General features: G+C 45.5%; 1 pseudogene; it reads left to right on the top strand.

Moving 5' to 3' along the window:
- The first annotated feature begins 1038 nt into the window (after nt 1-1038).
- On the top strand, nt 1039-7345 carry LOC136551868 (guanine nucleotide-binding protein subunit gamma 4-like; annotated as a pseudogene).
- The last annotated feature ends 731 nt before the right edge of the window (nt 7346-8076 follow it).

The following is an 8076-nucleotide window of genomic DNA, read 5'->3' on the forward strand; positions in this document are numbered from 1 at the left end:
CTTCTCGAAAAACGAGAATTGCATTCTTTCGTGGACGGAGGGAGTATCATTAGATAGACTGTTGAATCTATTTTCATAATATACTTATTTGGAGATGCAAATGTTGCTAATATATTATACAAATTTAGTCAAAGTTAAGAAAATTTAATTGACAAGGATACCATAACAACACTTATTTTGGAATCGAACTGAGTATTAAGAAAAACTTTTTCACTTTGGAGACAAGACTGTTCCCGGTAAAAGTACTCTGTAAAAAAGCCTACAAGTCCTAGCTATGAATTTGGGCATATGTTACTCTAGATTCGTGGGTAGAATTGTGGCCTTTTTTAGCACCGAGGGAGTAACTATTTGCCTAGAGGTAATGAAACTTTGGATATCATAATGTGTGTTCGGAAAAGGAAATGATATACCTGTAAAATTTAACTTACGTTGAAATATTGTGTGAGAAAAAAACTATTTTATGTCTGAAAAGTAGTTCGGAACAAGATGGGCAATTCTCATAGCTGCCCACCTGCCGTCAATCTCATACGAGTACGTACGTTGGGCTGTTGCATCAGGTAGGGTCATTGCTTCTCTGCCGGATGATACGAGTGGCCCATCCAGGCCTGTTTTAGTTCAGAAATCCTCTGAGAAAAGTGGGAGTTCGTAAACAGATCCTCGCCGCGGTCGGCGCTCGGCATGATTTCACCGACGCCGCAAGCCGCACAGTACTGAAGCCGCATCATGGTTTATTGGTTTCGCACTGTTGAGCTCCTGAGCGGGAGGTGGTAGCCTCCCAAACTCCACGCCAACCACCGGACCCATCCCGTCGAGGCCGAGAAGGCACGAACGCTCCAGGGGCAACGGCAAAAAGACCAAAACGCCGTCCGTGATCCTATCCTACTGATCCGTCGTCCCCCCACGGCGTCCGTCCCCAGCTTAAACCCCGAGCCCTGTGGGCCGGGGCCCACCTCGCAGTCAAACAAGGCCCACCGATTAAACCCCAACAGCGTCTTCCCACTCTCCCCCTGCTCTCCCGTTTCTCTCTCTCAATCCCACGCCACGGCCACGCCTCCCCCATCTCTGCCATTATTGTCCGCGCAGCCATCCTCTCTCTCCCTCCCTCCGCCCCATCGCCCCCGCTCAGTATATGGGGACGTCCTGCTCCTCGCTTTCTCATCCAGTCCTCCCGCCTCCTCCTCTGCTTCCTCTCATCCTGCTTCCCGTTCGCGCGCGCAGACACGAGCGTGTCCGCCACTCCCCGCCTCGTACGTGTGATATCTCCCACCGCCTCAGCCCGCTGTCCCCTGCTCAGGCGATTTATACCACCACCAGGCACCAGCCAGCCACCGGCGACTCCCTCCTCAACATTCCGCTTCTCTAGTCTAGTCCCCAACACCGGCCGGGACTCATTAGGCGGGTGTGGGAGGTACTCTACTCTGCTAGCCGCCTAGGCCTATCTGGCCAGTACATGTGAGGTCGGTCCATGGGGGAGGAGGTGGCGGTGGTGCTGGAGCCGCCACGGCCCAAGTCGCCGCCGAGGTACCCGGACCTGTGCGGCCGGCGGCGGCTGCAGCTGGAGCTGCAGATCCTCAACCGTGAGATCGACTTCCTCAAGGTGAGGCATACATCGCCGGCAGTTCCGTTCCTTTCTGTCTCGTCCCCCTTCGGTCGGTTCGGTGGACTACCCCCTTTGACTTGCCCCAATTAAAAACTTTCAAAAAAATCACCACCAGCACCAGTAGGATCCGATTCGTCGCGCGATCTCGTTTTCTAAGAAACGAGTGCAGTGTGTAGAAGGGGCCAGTACTAGCAGTAGTACTGTAATAGCTCCGCCTTGTTTAGATGCCAAGTTTTTTCACTCTTTCTCAGTCACATCAATTTTTAGCCGCTTGTATGAAATATTAAATATAGGTAAAAAAATAACTAATTACACAGTTTAGTTGGAAATCACGATATGAATTTTTTGAGCCTAGTTGGTCCACGATTGGATAATTTGTCAAATAAGACGAAAGTGATACTATTTATCGGTTTGAAATTTTTTCAGCATCTAAACGAGGCCCTCGTGTGGGAGATGCAGTAGTTTTAATGGCAGGTTCGTGCGAAATCTTCGTTGGAGCACGCCACGCCATATGTCGTCTTCGTTTGGGGATGAGAGCCTAATGCGGAGGGGGGGAGGGCGGCGGATCGCGGCAGCGCAGTTAAACCCGAGGCGCGACAGGCTTTGCCCAGTTGCCCTCTTGGGGCGTGCCGCGGCTGTACCTCTTGGGCCGTGCGGTTCGGTTCCTTGGGAGAAAAGAGAGGACGGGGGCATGGCATGGGCAGTGCCGCAGTGGCCAGTGGCACTGGCGCGCTGCGCTGCCCGTGTCATGCTTGCGCGTGGAGCAGCGTGTGGGCGTGTCCCCCTCCACCCGCTCCTCCAGTTCTTGCTTCGCGGACACGCACACGGCATGGCTCGTCAGGCACTATCATGATGACGGTTCGTGCAGCAGAGGCAAAGGTGGTGCGGCGCACGGCGTGCCGTACCGTACTGTACATGTACTACTGGTGTTTATGGGCTGGGCTGCCACAGTTTCGGGGCTTTCCGCTGCCTCAAATTTTGTGTTCTTTTTTTAATCAAGGGAAACGAGTGTCTTTTTGACGCCGTGCTCTGCTTTAACGCCCTGTTCGCTGGCCGTACTTTTTCTACCAGTATTTTTCTCTCACATTACAGCCAACATACTTTAGCCATGGCAGCCAAGCGGCATTAAGGAGCAGATTTGCGATGCTGTCCAGGTGATTAAAGCACTTCTTTACTGGTCAAGTGTGCTTTGGTCTTCTTTTTATCTCTTCTTGCGACCCCAGTTGCTTTCCAAGCTCAGCAAAGCAGGAGTCTCATTATTAGTCAGTTAGTTCTCTCATCGTATTTGAGACTAGAATCCACCTTTTTAAAGCGGTCTGTCGGATGTCTCGGGTTCACGTAGGCCCTGTTTGGTTCGTGCAGTCACCACGCAACAGCTCGTTGTGCTGCAAGTGCGGCATGCCGCTGTCGTGTTTGATTGGCGCCGCAGCATAGGCACGTCACAGCGATGCCACAACCAGCTAGTTCATTTTTGTCTGCCGCAGCTTAGGACTGCTTTGGCGAGGAGCGGTGACAACATTATCCAAACATGCCCAGTCCACTCCTAATATAGGATGTCCAAAGCACTGGAGGTAGTTGCCGGTGGCAGTCAGTGAATGCCATGAATCTATGGGGTAGGAGACTGTCACGCGGCAGGGAGGATGAGAGAAGGCAGCTCATCTGGCTACTTTGTGTTTTGCTGATGGTGAATTAGAGAAGGGAACCAGAGAGAAGGGAACGAAGAGAGAAGGATGAGAGATGGATTTAGGTCCTCTCTGTACAAAAGAAAACATGTTTGCCAGAGCACGTGTGCATGTAAGAGATGGTAAGCGAAGGGTTATTTTACTTATGCTCAGCAATGCTCATAAACCAAACGGTTGCCAGAGAAGTTTGCCAAGCTTTTGGCAGCTCATGTGGCTGATCCAAACGGTTGCCTGATCCAATTTGAGGCAGCGGGACTAAGTTTAACCAACCAAATGGTTATATTCTGCCACAATTTAGGTGTGCCACAAATTTGGCATATGCCTAAGCTTAGTTATGGGCTTATGGCACCCTGTCGCTGCCACCCAAACAGGCTTGCCAAGGTGGAGCATTGGGAGCGGCTAGTGAACTGATGTTTGTCTAGTGGTTTGATGGTTTCAGTGTTTGCCACCACATAATTTATTTTCCCCACAGAACATTTTTAGTTAAACTGTCCTCATTCTCTTTTGAATATGTCCTACACAACGAGTCTACGCATCCGATATTGTGGGTTTGAGGCATAATTATGCATAATTCCAAATGTTTAGTGTTCCTTTCAACTTATTTCTCATGGGTAATCAGGCTTACAGTTGGCAACCTTGCTTCCTTGGTACAACTTTTACAATTTTTTTGAATGTAAACCACTTTCACGAGTAGCATACCGAGTAAGAAGTGCATTTATTTGACAGCAATCTGATTTTGCAGAACGAGCTACAATCACTTGAAGGAGTTCCACCAGTTTCTAGAAGTTGTAAAGAGTAGGCACTGTTGCCCTTCCTGCGTTGCATATTACTCTTTCCTTGGCATCCGTTGCAAATGTCATGTTTAGGATGAAATCCTGGTTTCACGTCAAATGACATTGATTTTTTTATTTTGCACTATTTTTTCACCTTTCTGTTTCTTATATCTTGCCGCAAAAAAATGTTATTGGTTAATTGTACTTTAACCCAATTCTGTGTCAGTATAGTCTATGGTGGCTATTGTTTCTGTGTACTTATAAGTATTCACCAAATAACCCCACACAGATCACAGTGTTTGGTACATGGTTTGGTTTTGAATGTCCACTTTCTTTTGCTTGTGGCTCAGTTAGTGATCCATTCCAGCATTTTTCTTCCTAGTTCCAGGAGGCCTCAAGTCTTAACAGATAATATTTTGGTTACCATATTTACTACATTTGGTCAAATACTCAAACTTAATAATTGTTAGACAAAAATTACTTAATGCTGTATTTAGTTCTCCACGTTCTGAATTCATCACTTGTATTGAAATTTGTTTTCCCAATGGAATGTGCATATGTATATGCAGTTGGGAAGGTTATTAAATCATTGCCTACTGAATTGTTCCATAGTGCACTATTATGATAATTGTCTGGTTTTTTTGGGGCCAAACTTCAGCTATGTTGCACAATTTTCTTCACTGTTTGAAGCACATTCTGTTTATATTTTCTCTAACATTCTCTCATTTAAAACCTTCCAGGGTAAATGAGTTTGTTGGTACAAAACAAGACCCACTACTACCGATGTATGACCTATAGACTTGATGTTATAATAACTTTGAAGCATCTACAAATGCTATTATGAATTGACTTCCTTTGATTTTTCAGAAAGAAGAAGACGCACCGATCTTGCCGTCTTTTTTGGTGGATTAGGTATGCATTCCATTACTTATTCTTGTCAGTGATTGTATGGCAGGTGCATCAAAATCTTATAATATTTCACCTCAAAAATTTATACATTAGATGAATCAGTAAAATTTTCTCCTGTATTTCTTCTTGGACAATGCAAGTTAATTACTCTTGCATCTCAATGAGCAAATTTGGGAAGTGGCAAATCTGCTGGTTTTCTTGGAAAATTGATACCAGGACCCCACCACCACACAGACACACGTTTTAGTCTCTTTAGTCTCGTTTTCTTGGTACTGGAGTTTTTTTAATCCTCATGGAACCTATCATAGTTGCTTTGCCTACATAGCAGGTGATTAGTAGACCTTGTCCCTCTCTGCTAAGTAACCAGCCTACATGTCACCAACTTACCATCAACTACTACAGGCGACATGGTTTCTTTCTTTTTACAGGAAGAGCTAACCTATTTGTTGCTGCTGTGAAAAGCGTCATAAGCCTTTAATCTCTTAGCATGTTGACACTTCTGCCTTTTTTTCTTCATAACCAAAGATGTGGTTACACATTTTCTGTTATCAAATCTGAATTTCTTTTGCACATGTTCTATTTAACTAATGGACTTTGCTATGGTAGTCATAAATAATTGTGGGTCATCCATTTAACTAGGTCTAGGTAATAGGTGAAATATATTTATTTTATTTTTATTTTGTAAAATAAAATAGGATGAGTAGGGAATTTTTTGGTTTTAGATTAAAAATCTTTCTTTTATCTAATTATTGAATGCATGATTTATTGGATGTAACATATATGATTGTGCTTAGTTGGAACATTAGTTAGTTTTTTTTTATTGTGTGGAACACGTGTTAATTGGTACGCCACCAGCACCTGTCTGTTCACGCCCAGCAAATATATTGTATAACATGTAGACATACTCCTGGTAAATGATAAACGAGAATTATTCTTTTCCTGGGATTTCTTTTTCCTTTTTCTGGTTTCAGAAACCAATGCCTGTGATTGAAGTACCTTAGCAAGGCCCCTAACTAAAACTATTGCACACTGAAGCAAAATGGCTGTCAATTTTTTTTTTCCAGAAATAGTGGTGTCTGCATGGTATTTGCATTGTGGGGTTACTCTTACTGAAATTTGTGGCATAGTGCTTGTTGGCACATAACTTTCATTTTCTTAATTCATTGTTAATGTGCTTTCAAGTAAGACCATATAACATTTTTACCGTGATCTAAATCTAATACCATTATATTTTCTTCTATGCATATGAGATTATAGTTTTGATGTGTTGCTCACATTGGTACCATGCAACGCATATTTGTTCATTTTCATATTAAATTTCTGCAATTTGAAGATGCTGAATTACTGTTTTTCCCTCCGTGCAGATCAAAATTGTGCATATGCGTGTCATGGTTCTGCTGCTCCTGCCATTGCTTGCCCAACTGCAAAAGACCATGCTGCTTGGATTGCTCCTGCTGCTCATGCCCAGATCTGTCATGCTGCAAGCCCAGCTGCAAATCATGCCACAAGCCCTGCTTTGGGCCCAACAGCTGTTCATGTTGTGGCACATCATGCTGCAAGCCAGATTGCCCATCCTGTAGTTCGAGCTGCAGCTCGTGCTGCAATCTGTCAGTGTTGCAACCCGAACTGTAGCTCGTGCTGCACCTGCAATCCAGTCATGCTGTGAACCAAACTGCAACTCGTGCTGCAGACCGAAGCTGCAGCTCGTGCTGCAATCCGTCATGCTGCAAACCGAACTGCAGCTCATGGTGGAAACCGAGCTGCAGCTGCTTCAAGACCCTCTCGTGCTGCAAACTCCAGTCCAGCCCAAACTGCTGCACTTGCAGCCTCCCGCGCTGCTCCGGCTGTAACCCCAGCGGCAGTTGCAAGCAATGCTGCTCATGCCCCACCGACTGCTGCAACTGCAAGCCAAGCTGCGGCTGTTTCAGCCCGCAGTGTTGCAGCTGCGTGGAATGCTGCTCGTGCTCAAGCTGTTTCAGTTGCTTCGGTTGCTTCAAGTCCTTCAAGTGCTCCAACCTGTTCGGGTGCTGCTCCTGCAAGCAGTGCTTCAAGTGCCAGTCGTCGTGCTGCAAGGGGGCGCCGTCCTGCTGCAAGTGCCAGTCGTCGTGCTGTGAGGGTGAAGACGGCAGCAGCTGCTGCCGGAGGTCATGCTGCAGTGTTCCGAAGCCGGCTTGCCCTGGGTGCTCGTGCGGGTGCGTTTGGTCCTGCAGGAAGTGTACAGAAGGGTGTCGATGTTCTGGGTGCCGCAATCCGTGCTGTGCCACTGGATGCCTCTGTTGAGGCTGAACTACGGTTTCTTTGGTTGTTCGCCCGGTTCGCTGGGCTTATAAGTCGTATTTTTTCAGCTAACGAATAATATCTTTCTCTCACAACAAATTAGCTAACAGTACTTTTAGCCTATGACTTATCATGCAAGCGAACACGGCAGTTATTTTCTGCGTGTGCCGTTTTGGATGGCCGTTGGTTTCGCTCGTGCTTCGATAATATGGTGTGGCGTCCTTGTCTGTAAAGAAATCCCATATCACCAGAAGAAATTGAAGCGTCAATAGTCATCAAGTACTATAAAAATCCGGATGCTTTTGACCTTCATGACCTGGTATATCGTAACTACTCTGGGAGGATTTAGTGGATGTCATATGGCCACTTCGATCTGCATAAACAGTCATATCAATTTAGTTTTTTTTTTAATTTGAGGAATTGGCTTACGATGCATCGCATCATTTAGAATAGTTGATTCTTTAAACGAAACACCCCAATGATATGTAGGTAGTGTCTGGTGGTGTACTTAAATTTTAATGATGCTTTCATTTGACACCATCGTCAATTAGCAACCTGAATTGTGGCAAAAGGTTTGTAGTACAATTCAAAGGCTCTGGCGATGCTTCCATGTTAATAAAGCATGTTTTGAGTGGCATGCAATTTTCAGTGTTTTTCTTTTCAAATCTCAAAACTTCATAAATCACTCCCCAAATTATATGGGCAAACAGATTTCCAGATTTACTATGACATGAACTCGAATTAAGTCTGATAAATCTGCCCGCAAAAAAAATCTGTAAGTCAGATGAATCCAAGGAAACAACGGTTTGAATGGCCTCGCCTCGCCTGCGCTGTG

This window comes from Miscanthus floridulus, chromosome 4 (assembly GCF_019320115.1).
Source record: "Miscanthus floridulus cultivar M001 chromosome 4, ASM1932011v1, whole genome shotgun sequence".
In the NCBI taxonomy this organism is placed as follows: domain Eukaryota; kingdom Viridiplantae; phylum Streptophyta; class Magnoliopsida; order Poales; family Poaceae; genus Miscanthus; species Miscanthus floridulus.